General features: G+C 36.8%; 1 long non-coding RNA gene across 1 annotated transcript in view; it reads left to right on the forward strand.

The window, feature by feature from the left end:
* Window positions 1-4,934, forward strand: part of LOC103900829 — an 11,747-nt gene extending 6,813 nt beyond the window's left edge. The window contains exon 4 of the long non-coding RNA XR_657691.2: window positions 4,523-4,934. This is a non-coding gene — a long non-coding RNA (uncharacterized LOC103900829). The remainder of the gene's footprint in view (window positions 1-4,522) is intronic.
* The last annotated feature ends 13,099 nt before the right edge of the window (window positions 4,935-18,033 follow it).

Below are 18,033 nucleotides of genomic sequence, written 5' to 3' on the forward strand. Positions count from 1 at the left end.
GCGGCAGGGGAGGTTTAGATTGGATATAAGGAAAAATTTCTTTACTGAAAGAGTGGTGAAACATTGGAACAGGCTGCCCAGGGAAGTGGTGGAGTCCCCATCCCTGGAGGTATTTAAAAGACGTGTAGATGAGGCGCTTAGGGACATGGTTTAGTGGGTGGTGGTGTTGGGTCGACGGTTGGACTCGATGATCTTAGAGGTCTTTTCCAACCTACCTCAATGAATGATTCTATGATTCTATGACATACGGTGTTAGAAGGGTTAGACCAGGTGCTCTTGTTGATTCACCAGTGAGCGTCTGAAATGCAATTGCGTATCTCCACGTGAGCTGGCTCAAATCTTGCTGCTGGCTAGTCAGCAGTGCACAAATCTGGGTTTAATAAATATGGAACCATAAATTTAGACAGGAGCAGGAACTGGCAACTAATGATTGTGACTTTTAGTGCCCTCAGCTGTTCATGCAACTGTTTGCGAAGCCATGCTACTAAATCAGATCACTCAAGCCAGATTTTAGAAGTTCTCTATTCCATTGATTAAGTTCACACTCTGGTCCCACAAACAGTTGCATTGGCACAATTGCAGCATTGGTAGACTGTGACACAGATAGCGTGGAAAAAAGGAAGGCAGGCTGCTGGATAGTTATTTTGTCAGCAGGGACAATATCCCTCCATAATTCTAGCCTTATTCTGAACCACAGACTCTCCATCAATTTCACTTTCTGATCCCTCATGCTCAGCCCTTCTCAAACTGTGCCTATAGTCAGACTTACATGCTTGTTAATGTCTGATCTCCACAATACTAGATCATCTAATGGTAGTAAATTGATCAAGATCAAATATGAGCATGTAATTGCATTCCTGTCAAGATTAGCCAGCTATGAGTTACAGTGTTTAGACCAAGCTTTTTCCTGGCTTTATATCGGCAGCAGGAAGAGAAATGATACCAACTCTAACATAAAATCATCAGGAGTAAAACCACTCTCCATTCCTTGTTTTGTGAGGGTTTTGGTTTTTAAATAACTTTGTACTGGTGGGTTGAATTTGTACAAATAATTTTGTGCCATGTCGCCATCCAAAAACTAAATTTATTGTATCATGAAATTGCAGTTGTATACTGGTGAGAGTATGCCTTCAGCTTCTCTTGTAGGTTATTTTTGAATATATAGCTCCTGTTGACTCCAGGTGCAAAGGGGAGGTGATTCTTTGTTAAAAGGTGATGTGTAATATTTTAAATTCTTACTGTCTCTAACCAAGAAAGGTCCCTATTTATTCCAACTAGTGCAGTTAGAAAGAAACACACGGGGCCTGAGGCAGAAAAACGTCATTTAAATCCTTTTCCTCTCTTGGCTGTACATACTATTTTATTCCTTTCATATCCTCGTGGATGTAAGAATAATCCCATGCACTTCTATACCAAAATAAAAAGGTTTTGGTATTTTCTTACCATAAGAAGTGTATTTTCAATTTAAAAAGCAGATCTTCACCTTAATTGTCTTTCTTCTTCTGTATTTCTCTTTATATTCATAAAGAAAGAAAAACTGTCTCTAAGTACAAAAAGATGTTAAGCAAGGGAGAGTCAAAGTTAAAACTTGGCAAGCACTAAAACAAATAATTTTTCCAAGGAAATGGAGGAGACGGGTCAAATTAATTCCTTATGTAACTCCATTTACCTCAGTGCAGTTACACGAAGGATGAATTTGGTACCTTATACCTCTGTGGTCAGAAAAGGATTTCTGTGATCTCAATCAGCACAGTATAAAATAATCATTCTTAAGAAATAAAATTGTAATTTAAGTCTGATAGAACTGCCCTTGTTATTTTTAGCCTATTAATATAATTGTAAAAGAACAATAGGTCTACAGAACAACAACAAAATCAGCTTCATAAAAAGATTAGTACATGATGATTTGCAGCTTATATCCTTAGTAACAGTTTTTTGTGGGCAAGAGGAATTCATGACGGACTGCTAAAATGGGCAGTAACATCAGGGACAGCTTCCCTGTCTTGTGAGTTCCAAAAGTTTTTCTCCAGTTTGCTGCATTGCAACTTCAACTTTTTTCCTCCGATCTCATTCCTCTCCCCGACCACTCCTAATTCAGTTCTCCTTTCTCTCAAGTTTCTTTGGGTTCCACTGTGTGTGCAGGGATCTGTGTGGCTTCTCCTTACCACTGAGTTTTCTAGATTTCTCTCTTCAGGCAGAAATATTCAGACTTTTGGGACAGATAAAGGAAAGAGGTTTGGCCTCCACCATAATCTCTTTTTAGATTTAAATATGCTTAAATTTGAAATGCTTTAAAATAACACATTTTCACTGTGAGAACCCAGCCTCCATGTGTCAATCCGTAGTACTCAAATATAGCTGTACCCAGAGATTATTTCCGTTTTAAAACCTTGTTATAAAACATCAACCCCTGCCTCCCCACCCCACTCCCAAATTCAGGAAATACTTTTAATATCAAGATGTTAACATCTTTTAATAGTGTAATATAAAAGCATCCATATAGTGTATTAGTGCAATGAAATTGAAGTCAACAGTCTGTCTCTTTTATCCTTACCAACTTGCAACTATGAGTTTTAATACAGAGGAAAGGATCTGTGTATACATGCATATAAAAGATGTGAAAATACAAAGCCATTTATTGAAAACAGACAAAACCAGGAAGATGATAAAGCAGCAGAAGGAAGTGGCCTCAGATATAAAAACTTTTGCTTTGTAGAGCAGAATTTATCAGTAAAAGCTAGGGTTGGCAAATTGCCATGCTTCAGATAAAACAAGCAATGTAACGTACAAAAAAATTTGCCATAGCGTACAAAATACAATAGACACTTTTGAAAAACTAATGTCCTACAAAGTAATTCAATTAAACATTTTTTGTTTCCTTTTTTATGAGTATCTTTAAAAGCTTCATTATATTTTCAAATACCAGAAATCTCAGTTGAACAAATGCAAGCTCTCCTCTAAGGATGTCTGCATCAGGTGTGCCATTCAGCAGGACGTAGAAATTTTCCAAATATCCAAAATTAAACAAAGATTGCTTTCAAAATAGCAGAACTATTAAAGTATGTTTTATAGAAAAATGATTCACATATTTAAAATATCTACTGTGCAATCTTAATCCATAAAGCTACTCAAGTAAATGTCTACTGCTCAACGTTTTCACACTGGATAAAGAATATTTTTTTAAACAGAATATCTTCTGCATTTCTTTATATGTTTGTGGGGAAAAATCGAAAGCTTTAGGAAATAACAGTACATTTATACCTGAAAGACTTTTCACATAAAAGTTTTTGAAATCTTCTGTTGACTGAGAACACTTCAAAAGCATGAGAATCTAGGATATTTAGTTCAGTTATTGTACCAGCTGAGAACAAACGAATTCTTTTCTGCAAGGATGTTTTCTCCTCTCTGGCCTGGTAAGGTCTGCATTCTGGTATTCCTGCTAGAAGAGAAACCATTTCAGTAGAAGATGGATAATGAGCACAGCTAAATTCTCATGACTACAAAATCATGCCCTTGCTCTTTATTCCCATCTGCAAGGCTTTTCCAGAACTCAGCACGTATGGAAGACTCCAAACCTGAAAAACAAGATGGCGGATAACTACAATTAAAACAAACAGATAATTTTTTGAACATCTTCATCACATTTGCAAGATAAATAGACTGTTATCTGAGTACTATTTATATTCTTAAATAATGTCCCATTCTCTCAGAGTGAAAACCTTTTTTAACTTCTTTGCAAGAATGGTTATCTCCTTCATAGGTTAAATCATTCCATGAAGTATTTTTAGGCTTTTCTTATATTTGACTCTTCGGTGTCCTGATTGCTTCTACGGAATTTCCAGATTTACTCTTTATGAAGAACAGTAGCCTGGCAGTTCTTTTTCTAGCTGCTGCTTTTTCCTGAACAGTCTGGACTTTCTGCATAATTTGTACAAAGCTCTCCTTTCTATAAATGTTGTCTTTCATTCTGTTTTAGTAAAGATGAGATATACAGATGTGAGTTAAAAAGAGATAAACTCTTCTTCATATTCTTCAGCTAAAATAATGAAAGGCTGTCTTGAAACTATTAGAAAGGAGATAATATTGTTTTTATTAGATTACAAAACTGCAAGTAATGACAGATAAATGCAGATAAAAGTCTTCTCAGAAATCTAAACTGCTAATCAATTAAAGATGTTATTCCAGAATGCTGACCATAGGCAATAGGAACAAGTAAAGCAGTGTCTTTATCACACCAGGATTTTGGAAGATTCGTATTAATTCTAGAATAATACAACAGAAAAGAAAGGTACGCTTTTACCATGCTTAATGTAGCACTTAGGGATGTGTTTCCATTCTTTGCTACTGGAGTTTTTATCATTTATTGAACGCACTTAAGCAGAAATTTATTCTTGAGCTAAACAAGCAAAGATATTAATGTATGTGTATGTTTACATGTAAATATTTATATATGGTTGTATACATGCAGTCAGAAAATGACAATTTCATATTTTATGTTAATGAAATGGTCTTTTATCTCTAGATCACAAGATTAGAAGTATGCTGGGAGTATGATGAGCAAAAGACTCTCTCTGAAGGCTGCTACAAAGCTGGTGTGGATATACTACATTGGTTTCAGTCCAGTTTTGAACAGAGGCATGGCCACTCATGTTCAATAATTGGTTGAATAATGGGAACTCTTTTTTGGTTTCCTTACAGAACCCATTAGCAAAAGTTTAGATGCAGACTCCACCTCTGAGTTTGGAGTCTGCCTGATTAAAATAATTTCTCCTCCCCTTCTGCTAACAATCAGCAATTGTTTAAAACTTCTGTAGTACTTCTTTAATAAAGTCACTGGTAATAACAGCAAATTAAAAAAAAGTCATGTAAAATTCTCCCTGAATTATTGAATTTACTGTTAGTTGGGGTTTCTTCTGTTATAAGTGGAAATTGCAAGGAGGCACTCTATTACTATTCTGCTGATGTATGGGTCAGTCGCAACACCCTTTACAATAACTGGGAGAAAATGGCTCTGGATTCTTCCTTACAATAACAAGAAATTATTACAACATAACACTGTTTGTCGGATTAATTTGAAAGCAGAATTTGTTGTGATTTAAACTGTGAAAAGAAAAAGAGCTCTGAAAATATTTTTTCATACCCGTTTCTTCTAACAGCCTAGTTTCTTGTAAGGACTTTCTAATTAATGTAATTTGGTGTGACTTCATTAACTCACCATTTCAAGAAGATAGTCCAATATATTTTCTTGATCAAAAGTAGTAGATAAAAATATTAAACTTCTATTTCTTTAGCTGCAGCACCAATGTCAGGCAGCTGAATTTAAACAAAGTAATGCAAAAGCCAGCATACCACAGGTGAACAACATGTAGTCAAGAAACAAAAAAATTAACATTTAATACTCCAGGAAAAAAAAAAAACAACCACAAAGTTACACTTACTTTGCATAAAAAGCTGTAATAACCTTGTTAACAATGACTTTGTTCAGTTCGTGTGAGTATCTAAGATTAAAAAGCAATAGTGACTAAAGCTATGTAAAAATTGTTAGCAAAAGCTGTTATCAATTTAATTATTCAAATGAAGTAGCAAGTTATACCATTTTATAAACTGGAATTCCTAGGAGTTTTCTCTGGTTTAGAAGACCATCCAGTATGCTGTAACTTTGGACATTGTGTATTTTATCCTTATAGTTCTCAGTTGGTAAATGCTGACTCTTCGTTTCAAAATAATACACATATATTAAGATTGTTTTTCTACAAGGAGTACAATATTTGTAAAGTATGCAATGAATTTCAAAGCACTTCAGGAACATGGCATTGTCTCCATTTGAGTTGCTGGGAAGATTCACATTGACTCTACTGTCAGTAGGCCTGGACTTTTAACCTGGCCTAAATTTAAGGATATTCCCACACAAGTCCAAACCTTGTGGTTTGGTTCACATAGGGAGATCCTCATGCTTACAGAGCTCTGATTAAGTCAACAAGGCTAGACATCAGTACTGATCTTGTGTGATTGGATTAGAGGATTGAAGCTGTGATTTGTCCTACTAAAACCGTTTTAAGTTACTTAACAGATAAATCCTACTATCAGATTTCTTTTCTTATTGATTACACTTTCTGGGGAAAAAAAAAATCTTGCTTGCTTTCTCCATGTTTTTAATGGACTACTTCACCTTCTAGTTCTCCATTATCATAAGGTGTATGTAGGACAGGAAGGACAACAGAAATAACTCTGGGAGAAAAATAGTAAAAGGGTAATTTTCCTTTGCCATAAAATGGATGTAAAATACTTGTGCTTTTTTATTTCCTCTGAGCCCATTTCCAGTCCTTATTTACCCCCACCCCTTCCGTGGGATCTGAACTATTTAACAGAGTTTCTGTTATAAAGGCAAATCAGATCATATCTATGTTGCTTCTTGTCTCAAGTTGTAATTCACATCTTCTCATCCCATGTTTCTGGCAAAATGACCTATCAAAATTAAACCAAGAATATGTTCAAAGCCCTTTTTTTTTTTCTTGGTTGGTCTTTTTTTTCCCCCCCTGAGTTTATTCCTTACCTCTCAGGTTTTGTATGTTAGGTTGAGAAGAGTAATCTTGTGTATGTCATTACCTATCACAGCTAGAATATCTGCTAGGAGGCAGAAGTGCAGTTCCCTCCCAGGCAGATCAGCTGCTGGATTTAACAAGCACATGTGAGCAACAAAGATTTACTAGAGGTATTTTCACTGATAAAAGCATTATTTTATAGTAACTATAGTAACAATAGCAATATACAAAATGGAATCAAACCTTCGGACAATGCTGTTTCAATAGGGGCCTTCAGAAAAAGCACTTCCTATGTGAAGAAAGAGAAACTGCTAAATAATCCATTCAGGAACAGCTACAATGCCTTACGGATACTTTATGAAAATACATTAGAATTAACTGTAAATTGAGCAAGTGGTGAAGAAGCTTGATGAACTGACCATAACAAAATATCCAGTAATGAAAATCTCTACAGACTTCTAGCTTGCTGGCATTGGCAAGTAAGTAGTGTAGCTAAGTAGAAAGAAGAAATCAGAAAATACAGTTATCATCAACTGCAAACGAATTATTATAAACCAGAAAGAAAATGTGAGGAAGAGCTCTGAAAATGATGTTTGACAGTGACAACACAGACCAGACAGCTTTTATTTTAACCAACAGATTGTTGGGAACACACACCCTATATCAAAGTGAAGGACTTAAAAGCTGCTATAGTCTGTACAGAGGTTCTCACTCAGAAAGCAGCTAGAGGGAACAGAAGACAAAAGGCTGTCCAACTTCGAAAAAGGTTTAAATTTTCAGTCTGTCTTGACAAGTAAATCTAGTTTTTGTGGTAGTCTCCGATTTTCAGCCTGATTGATAGAAAATTCAACATCTACAAACCTGACCTAAAATGACAGACACCTGAAGGTGTACAAGCAAGCCCTTAGAAAGGTGCTATACAGTACCATAAAAATATTTTTTGGTTTTTTAATCTTAAATGCTTTTATATCGAAGGAGGGGAGCAAAGACCAGATATTGGAAATGTTGTAACTATTCTAACTCTGGAGCAGGTCACACATGCTTGCAGTCAGTGTGCAATACTTGGAATGCAGGGCTAAGATCTAAGAGGTGATTTAGGAATCTCTGCTGTAGAAAAGATTTTTTTAATTATACGAAGCAAGACAGGATTACTGAGCTCAGAAGGGTTATTTGTGAATAACTTCCAGCTAAAGTGATTAAGGGCTCCAGCCACTAGCCCAAAAAAAAGAGCATCAAAAACATCCTGCTTGTCACTGCTGCTGGCTTTTTGTTCAATGAGCAAGAGGTGAGCATTTGACTTGTGTGTTGGTTTTGGTGCTTTGCCCTTGGGGTTACTTTTAACAATGCATGATACCTGAAAGAATTCCAAAATGTGTTTGGTTGTTTTTTTCTTTTCTTTGAACTATGAGGTTAAAGATAAGTAAAGGAGTATTTTGATATGTCTAGAAAATATTTGTGATAACAAATAGACACAGCGCTTCCTAATGCTCAAGAGACATATAACATGCTTTTTACAAGCACACCACAGTTCTTGATAACAAGACCCCCATCCAGTATTTTCTTTTTGAATGGAAGGTAAAGCACTCCATCCACTTTTAAAAAATCATTTCCGTAAGAAATGTGAATATCTTCAGCAGAATCTTTGGTATTTGTGTTTGGTTTGAGGTTTTGTTTTTTTTAATTTTAAGCTGCTATCATATCTGCCAGAAAAGGCAGGAGCTAAGAAGCATACTGAAGAGGTAAATGTTGTGATGGGTCTAAATTGCTAAAAGGTTCCTCTGGCAATCTCAGATTTGCAAAGAGGAAATCCGAGCTCCTGGACAGATGAGCTGCTCTGATAGAATTCTATAGTATGAGATGAACAAAGACAGACTACCACAAAGTCATAGGCTACCAGCTTGAATCTAACTTCAAATCCTAATAGGAAGAGATTTGGATATACACGTGATAGTATGTCTATTCCTGAGTTTATTTGCAGAAGTATTCTGAGTTCCTTGAAGTTCCCCATGTACTGCAGGTATCCTGCCCATTTATATAAATATATATAAAACTACTGATAAACCATCTGAAAGTGATGACAATGGGAGTAATTAAGGCTAGATCACATCACTGTCACAGTGGGGTGGCTAGAACATCGTGGGCAGCCAAAGAGGTTAGAAACTATTACTTCAGTATGTACCATGCAAATTCCAGAAGCAATGAGGAATCTACAGTGATGTGCAGAGAAAGCGTTGATAGCACTTTCTTAACTGTGGATGTCTAACCACATGCTGAAACTTCACAGATCTTGTTAGATGATTACATTCATTTTCCTTTCCCCCTCTTTTTTTCCTGTTTAAATACATGTTTTGAGGGAAAAGATTAATCATTAAGAAAAATAGTACATATTCATTTAGTACTTAAGCTATCAGGGTTGTCAATACCATTTCTTTTCAGAATAAATACAGCACATAACAATAACATACTTCCTCAAAATATATCACTTGTGGCATGAAGGGACCCTGAGATCAAACAAAAACTGTAAGTTAATTATGTCTTTTAAGTCTAGAATCAAAAAGTCATCTGATAGCAACTTTCAGAAGAGAGATCTGAAAAGTGAGGGGTTTCTGTTTTGTTGGGGTTTTTTTAATATGTTTTTTAATGCTCAACATTAAGCAGAGGATACATGTTTATTCCACTCCTTTAATGTGAATATTTTATTCAGCAAAAACAAGAGGTCTGACAAACCTGTTAATACTAAGGTGATTTTAACCCTGAGGAGAAACATCCAGCAATGCTATCCTGACTTACACAGGAGACTTGCTATGGCTGTTCTACGTATTTAGCATGGTTTGCGTTCCCCTTCTAAAATGAAACCTGTTGCAAGATTAGGAAATACTGTGGAATTACATTGATTGTAACTGGTTTGGTAAGGTGTGTCACTAAAAAAAAGTGTGTAAAAAGAATGCCTATGGATGAATATTGGTGGCTAACATGATTAAGCTAGCCTAGAGCTGAGATACCAAATTTCCAAGGCCAAGCACAAGGCATTTAGCCCTTTTATTCTCACACAGGTTTTAAATTTGTTTGGTATTCAGTAAATACACATCTCCCAAATTGTATCTCTGAAAAAGCCACTCACTCTCTAACTTTATATCGTTAGAAACATGATCTGTTTAAGTACACCTGTACAATTTATACAGTGAAAAATTGCAATGAGAAGCTCCAAAACTAGCTCTTTTGAGCACAGACAAAAGATCATTTTTAAAAAGATTTTTATTTCTGTTTTTAAATAGCTTGATAAAACCCATCAATTGGTATTCAGAGTTCAATTGTAAACAGTTACAATACATTACTGCTGTGTATTGATTTTGTACATTAACCTATTTGCAGTGACAATCCATAAGACAAGTCAAAGTCAGCATATTTATAAACTGAAATGGACTGTACTAAGAAAAAACCGATGCCGTAACTGAAAATATTTAAAAGACTGATGTTTAACTCCCTCCTGTGGTGTAAACGAGCAGCATCACAATCAACAGCTTCTGGAAGCTTAAATAGCACTCTCTATTATTCAAAAGTCTGTATTCACCTCATTAGGACAACAGGTTTCAAGTTTACTATGGAAACTCCTCTCACAAGTTAAAAAGTGTTACAATAAATTTCTAAAATACATACAAAGTTGTAAACATCTTTCTCTGAACAAACAAAAATGGTTTGTGCCAGCCTTCTTCATCTCCCACATTGCAATAAAAAAAAAAAGCCAAAGACCAAGGCCATAGACTAAAATTGTTCTGCACAGATAACATCAGAGTTTGCAGGAAGTATTAAGTGTCAGCATTTAAAATTAGTGTCAGTCACCAGCAGGTAGCAGAACCCATTTTCAAGAAAGTTCATGGAACACTCAACTTCAAGTCATGACTCGGGCACTAAGCATTAGATTTACCTACTTCTAAGAACAAAAGCTTAAGTTACATCTAGGTATTTTTATACTTGATAATAGGCAAAACTGACTACAAACAGAAAATTAAATAACACGGATACTTTTACAAGTTTGGGTTTCAACCATTTTTGCTATCAGGTTTATACAGAGGTTCCACAAAGAAGGAAGAAATGAGATTTGCAAGACAGACTATAAATATATTAAGATAAAAGAAATAAACTGGATCTTTTCAAGGCAGATTTTCTTTCTGGAAGTCCCTCAGGCCATTTTCTAAAATGTTTTAGCTTTTAAATTTATTTCATCATTAACAATGAAATAACCATCTACTTCGTCTGAATCTTGTGTCACCAGTTCCAAAAAGACTAAGATAATTGAGATTTTGGAATGCAATACAGGATTAATTTCAAAGTACACACCAATAGGATTTACTTAGTGCAGGGTGGTAAAGGATAGCATCATTCTAGCACTTCCATATTATTCTTGTTTTCACACCATCAGCAGATAGATATCTTTGTCCTTGTATTTAAGTCTATGAGCTGATCATAAATATTAGTATTTTCATAGGCAACAAGTTGTTTATTTGAAAGTTCTATCAAATGCAGCTCTTCCTTGAGGATTAGAGGCTTTGTAGTTTGAGATATCAAAAGGGGATTCATCACAAGTATTTTAAAGAATCCTAAAAAGTGGTTTTTTCCCCCAGTTATTGACTGTGCATCACGGAAACAAGTGTCCGAACACATTTTATTCTATGCACTCTTAGGAGAAAAAAAAAAAAGAGGTTTCAAAATATTGAGTACATTCATGGGAATTTTTCAGAAAGTTTATACTAACAACTTAAAAACCTGAAGAGTATTGAAGCTAGCGTAACTGTTTCTTAAGTTTTGACCTCAATGTATTTGATAAGCCCCAAATTCTAGCTGCAATTTTTAGCTGACAGAGATACTACAAATTTGAATTAAATACTAGATTTTACTCAAAGCAGCTGTTTTGAAGGGAAAAAGCAGAAATATGTCACATTGACTACCTATTGCTCCCTCAGATATACCACTTGTCATACACCCCAATGACAAACTATGGGTGCTTACATCTCTACATGGTTTCTGTCAATTTGTTATGTATAATTAATTACAGGGGAGTGTTTCTGAGATGGAACAGAATATCAGCATATGCTTATGCTGAGAAACAATGGGGAGTGAAGAGAAGGAAGATATAGGCAAGACCAGGCCATAAAAACAAAAGGAACAACTTGACAATAAGATGATACATTAGGAGAGTATGTACAGGCTTGCTTCTTCCAAAAATTAAAAGTGTGTATACCTATAAGGAGGGGCAAGGAGGGAGAAAAGGAGAAAGAAAGCAAACTTTGGCAAAGTTTAAGAAAGTGCAGTCTTTACAGTCCTTAAAAACACAACAACAAAAACACCCCAAAAAAACAAACAACAAAACCCCAAACCCCGAACAAAAACCCCACCAAAACAACCCAACACTGAAACAGCAAAAGGCTAAAAAATGTCTACAGATAAAACCGTCTTGTGGTGCATGATGCACACAGATGATTTTTAAGATTGCACTAGCTAATACCACACTGAGAAGTATTCCACCATCTCTACTGCATTTTGCATTGTAATGTCAGAAAGTAAATAAGCATTTGCATAAGCATTCCAACATCACACTGTGATAAAACACTTTATCTACATGCAGAGCTCTGTGCACACACATTTAAAAGTATATTTTCTTTTTCCAAGCAGTACACCATATAGTAAATTTCCACTCAAATGTACATTTATGGGAAACTACTAGGCAATTCTCTAAATATTGAATATTTTCTTACTTAATTGGTTTTCTAATGGCAGAAATAGAACTCTTTGCTATGTAATGCAGAAAGGATCTGGACACTGATCAATGAAATTTTAGAAAGCATAAAGTTGTTTAGTAGAACCCTGACATTTTGCTTAGAAATACCTCTTTCCAACACCAACAGAATAGCAAGATGAGAAAGGAACTGGAAATAAGAAGGCAACTCCCGGTTCAGTATAAAGGTCCCTTACCCCTACTAAAAATGTTATTCTTCTGTACTATAATAATCATCCATCTCAGCCCTAACAGCTCATTTACTCAGAAAAGCAGCTTCCACATCTAACTTACTGAAGCCACAAAACTCCATACAAACTGGTTCTTAGCTGAGACACCTTCCATCTTTTGAGATGAGTTAATATCGAAACATTTGTAGGAAGGGAACAGTGGGCTAAACCATATAGTGTTTGATTTATATATAGTATCAAAGGATTGCCATTCTTCTGGTTCACTATTCTTCCCCAGAGAGTAAAAGCTATTTGAGTGTTGTCGCTGCCAGTCAAACAGTTCTATTAGTGCAAGAACAGCGCTTTCAATTTATGGCCTCCCCAGGCTTAAAGTGCAGTATCTTATGTGAGATTTTAACATACCAAACTATCCTTTATTTGAATTTCAGAAGGAATGTTCAAGTTAGAAAGTTACCTTTTAGGTTTTAAGCAATAAAATCCAAGGCGAAGTACATAGACTATCTTAAAATGGAATAAATCCACTCACTTAAGACATATTCTTTATATCTTATGTTCAATATACATCTAGTACACAAAAAAAATTCCATCATTTCACTTAGCTGTATCGTATCTGTATTTAAAGTGATCCTGTAATAAGTGATTAAAGGCCACTCACTCAAAGCAATTTTGCTTCAAACAGGACTGTATTAGCTGGACTGTGATACATAACATGATACAACATTCCAAGATCCCCTCCTGCATAGGCTTATCATCAATAAAGAGACAACCCTTGGCACCCCACTGTACACATATTTAAATTGTAATTTATCTCATGTTTTGGTCCCCCCCCCCTTTAAAATCATCACAGAGAAGGTGCGTTAAAAACTGCATTAATGTTTTTATGCCTTTAGCTACTCTTGCCTATTAACTTGACAGTATCACCTACAAGTTTTTGTTGTATATAACTATGGTTCCCTAAATATGTGGTTCCCAAATGATGTACAGCAGAGTAGAGAATCTTCCAGGCCAAACGGTTCAGCTGAACAGACAAGGTCTCAAGTAACAACTACAGGTACAACTGTGCCAATCAATTCTTCATAAAGGAAGTTCAAGCACTCAGTTGTGGATGCAGGATTGTGTTTATGTGCAACTTAAAATTAAAAGCTCACCATATAGGAAAAGAGTATTTCTTTACCTATATAGCTAGTTATAGAGATTAAGATGCAATTGCACAATGTCTTCTTTAGTAATCAAGCCAGCTTAAACAGGCTCCAACCCCTCCCCACCTTCATTCCTCTACCCTCAGCTCTGCCAAGTGTTTTTTTGGGTCAAGCTGTATGCAGACAACAGCTTAACACCATAACTCAGATAAGCCACAGACTTTGGAGAAGTGTCTTTGTTTCTGGTGTTTTGGGGTTTCAGATCCACATCGCTTCAGCAATCTCGATCCACAAACACTCAATGTTAATACCACTGCAAGGGTCATAAATTGCAGCAGCGGAGATGGGAGTGAATAGTATGAATGGCTTGACTAAGGGGAAACTGTTGCTGTCAAAATAATTACTTACAATATGTAATCCATTATTATTTTAAGGTTTTTAGTAATTTTGTGACAGGTAATGATGTGGTCAAAAGTCTAGAACTTAAACAATTAATAGAAGTACACACCAGGGAAAAAAGTTATTTTCTAAATTAAAGTAAATAGCATTTTATCTCTTCTAGCATCCAGAAGAAATAGCCAACCAATGGGGATAATAAAAACACAACATATCATTTAACATAAGAAGTAGTATGTCTTACTTTCAGCACTCAAGTAAGGTTAAAAAATTCCAACATTTCTCCCCATAACACTGATAAGCGGCATCCCATCTTCATAATCAAGGACTTCTCTACACAAGTGTGCTAACACCCAAATAAACACCATATTAGAAACTCTACTGGCTTTCCAGGTGAATTCAGTTCAAACTAAATGCAACATCACTTATTCTCTTTCCAAAATGAAGTAAGCTAGCTAGCAAAAAGGATACTTGGTGTGTGAATCACTGGCATGACTACTCTGCATTAAGGCCTCACTTTTAACTCGGAGTGAAGGGTGAGCTGAAAACACATCCTAACTCACCATATCAATACCTCCCTCTTTAGGTAGGCCCCTAGAGCACATTAAGCCCACCTACACCAACCCCCTCGTTGAGAATTTCGGACAGAGTTCAAACTTTGACCTGCTGCACAATGAGTTTCTCCATCTAAGTGCCCACGGGAGCCTATTCCTGCAAATTCTTATTCACAAGCAGCTCTATTGATTCCAACATTCTTGCTCCATTCTTTGCCAAACCCCGTTGTCAGAAGTCTGTCCCAAAGCCAAAGTCAACAGGCCCAGAAATTATTACTATGCTTCAGTGATAACAATCACTTTTTCAAGGAGAGAAAACATTATTTTAGAAAATTGTTTATAGTGCCTGTTGTAGCGCAATAAAGCTCATGAGATATTGTTTAAATTAGAGCAATACAATCCCTGAAAAGGAACACTGCTGAGAATTATGCTGTATTGAAGACCACCCTCCCAACAGCTTTCCAATTCAAAGTGTTTTAAGGACTGATACATTAGTTACTGTTGGATTAAGAGCAGGAATTCAACTCTACAAGAAACAGTTTCATTGGAAATGTTTGTAAATAGTAGCCAGAACACTGCGCTAATACAAACCCTAAAGAAAACAAAGGATCTGTGCTAAACAATCAAATTGGGTTCTAGTCCAAGTTAATGGCAGACCTGCAGAAGTCCCAAAGATTTTTAAGATTAAGAAGTTCCTTCCACTCAGATGCAGATACTCCTTACAAAAAAGGTCCCTATTATTCCAACAGCCAACTTTACTAGCAATTACACAAGTATAATTTTTACTTTAGCTGTCTACTTCTCACTAAAACCTGAACTGTAACCTTGTCTCTGTTATTTAGTCAATTAAGTTTCTATTAATGTTAAAAATAGTAATTATTAAAATCTTAGTACTTTTTTACCTTCACTACTGCATACCAGAGACCTGCTAGTGCAAAAGCTAGCACAGAAATTACTAGCTGGATGATGTGAAAATTATTAGTCACATATTGTATATTTGAAAGCATTTGCTTGTATCCAAGTGTTTGCTCTGAAGACACAAGGTTTAAGTAACAAAGAAAAAAACATGGTTTCTGGTTGTTTAAGAGTCCCATAGCATATTCATTCAGTGAGGCAACTGGAACAGAATAGAGAGCAGGAAGTCCACCAAGCTCCAACTCTTTAAGAAATGCAAGCTGCAATTCCTTCTCTTTGCTGCTGCTCATGTCTAATTCCAGAAACTGCAGTTTTTTATTATACCACAAATTTCCCAGCCAGAAGTGTGCAAAACATACAAGGTTGTCTCCTGGACAGCACAAGCTAAAGTCTCCAGCAAAACTACAAGCCTTCTCCAGCCAGCCCATTACTGAAATACTATTAATGCAGTGAGAAACCCTATCAAGACTGTCTTCCCCAGAAGAAAAACGCAGATGAAATGAATCCTTCCAAGGAGCAGCTGCACTTGAGTTCCTCCCTGCTGATTCACTCAAACTCAGAGGCATTTCCTTGCCAATAGAAGGCAGAGGTATAGAATTAAAGAGAGAACAATTCCTGGTGTTAAAATAAAATAATTCTTGTAAACTGCTACTATGATTTTGAGAGTTGTTCAACACGGAATGTATGTGTGTCAGGTGAGCCACTGCCTTGTGATGATCTGGGCCACTGCCACATATTCGTTTCTGATTTAAATCTTCTTTCTTCATAGTCCTAGAGAAGACGAGCATAGCTTTGCTGTTTCACGACAGGCTGAATTTGAGGGAGTGTGATTGACTCTAGTTGCAGCATACAATGCAAGCAGCACACCAAGTCACAAGTCAGTGGATCTCAATATGGACCTAAAGAGAAAAAGAATGCAGAAAGTTGTTACACTAATATCCCAGTTTCTTTGCGCCCAGTATATAAAAAAAAAAAATAAAAAAAATCTTTAACATAAAGAAAAAAAGTAACCCAACTGCAGAAAGTAACAGTAGTCCAAACAGACAAGTCTCCCTACAGGCTGCTTGAGCACATCCAAAGGGATAGGAAGTATACCCAAATACAAACTTTCTTCTGTATTTTCAGTTTAATCTGCTACAAACTCTCTTTTGGTAACAGGCATCAAAGGGAGTCAGCAAATGAGCAGCTAGAGAGATTAGCTGCATAACTACCATTTTCCTTAACCAATACAAATGCAGACTGTAACTGATTAGAGGTTTAACATTAAAGGCAAATATTAAAGTAATCTTCCTGTAAACAGAAGTGCATGGTGAAATCAGACACACAACACTGGAAATCAACAGTGTACCATGCACAGCGTCCCAAAGGGAACTGGTCAGACTGGCTGCACCAGCATAGTTAGAGGGTATTAGTTATACTGTAGTCAAATGACAACTGATGTTGTTACAAGAGAACTATTACGTACCAACACAGATAACCAGCAAAGGCAAGGCATTTTTAGCCACCAAGGTGACTAAGCTACGTGTACAACTCCTGGCAGGGTGGCTCAATTTCAAGCTTCAGAACCATAGGACAAGTCCCAAAAATAAAAATATGAGACGCCACATTTTGACCTCTTCCCATTTCAACTTACCTTTTACAAGTCACAAACTGCAACCAGACTTGTCTTTCAGCACTTGGCCACTAGCCAGATGTCATTACAGCTATGGGTATGAGGAGAAAGAAAGCGTCCAATCTTTGGCTAGAACAGATGTTTGTTGTGATAGTCCATAGCCTGCTTCTGTTGCCAGTTAAGTTAAAAGTAAAGCTTTCATTTCATCACAAAACCAATGAAACTTCAACCCTGCGGAGTGAGAGCTCCTAATGCCTTTAGGTCAAAGCTGTTTTAGGGAGTTCCATGTTTTGTAGGAACAGGCTCAAGACAGGAAAGCTGCAAATTAGATTTGAACTGTCATTTTCATGCAATGACGTTATTATTTAAAACTACCTCTACATTTTCCCTGCTACAACTGTTCTTGACTTTAAAAAAAACAACAAACTGATGGAGGAAATTATTTTATTAGCTCCTTACAAGGTGTCAGGAACGTACTATCAACGCGCATATATTCACAATTTATCGTCTGTCTTTAACTATGGCTTAGTAACACGAATAAACTTGAGATGAGGAAGCGGCCCGCTCGCTGCTAACGTCCGGAGCAAGCAGTACAACGGGGTACTTACACCTGATCGCAGGCAAAGGCAAGCCTCCAGAGCTGGCCGCACCCGTGCGGAATCCAAGCGACACTGCCCGCGGTGACACAAGGGAGCGCGATGGCCTCCCCCCCGCCCCAGCCCAGCCCAGGGGACACGTCCGACGGCGCTTACCGTTAGTCAAGAGAAGCGAAAGCGGCTGACGTGCCACCCCCGCGGCCTCCGGGGACGGGCTGTCCTCCCCCGTCCCCCGGCACCCAGCAGCGGCATCACCGGGCTGAAACCCGGGACACGAGCCCTGACACGAGCCCTCCCTCGAGCCCCGCCGGCCGC

The sequence above is a fragment of the Aptenodytes forsteri genome, unplaced genomic scaffold, assembly GCF_000699145.1.
Source record: "Aptenodytes forsteri isolate BGI_AS27 unplaced genomic scaffold, ASM69914v1 Scaffold84, whole genome shotgun sequence".
In the NCBI taxonomy this organism is placed as follows: Eukaryota; Metazoa; Chordata; class Aves; order Sphenisciformes; family Spheniscidae; genus Aptenodytes; species Aptenodytes forsteri.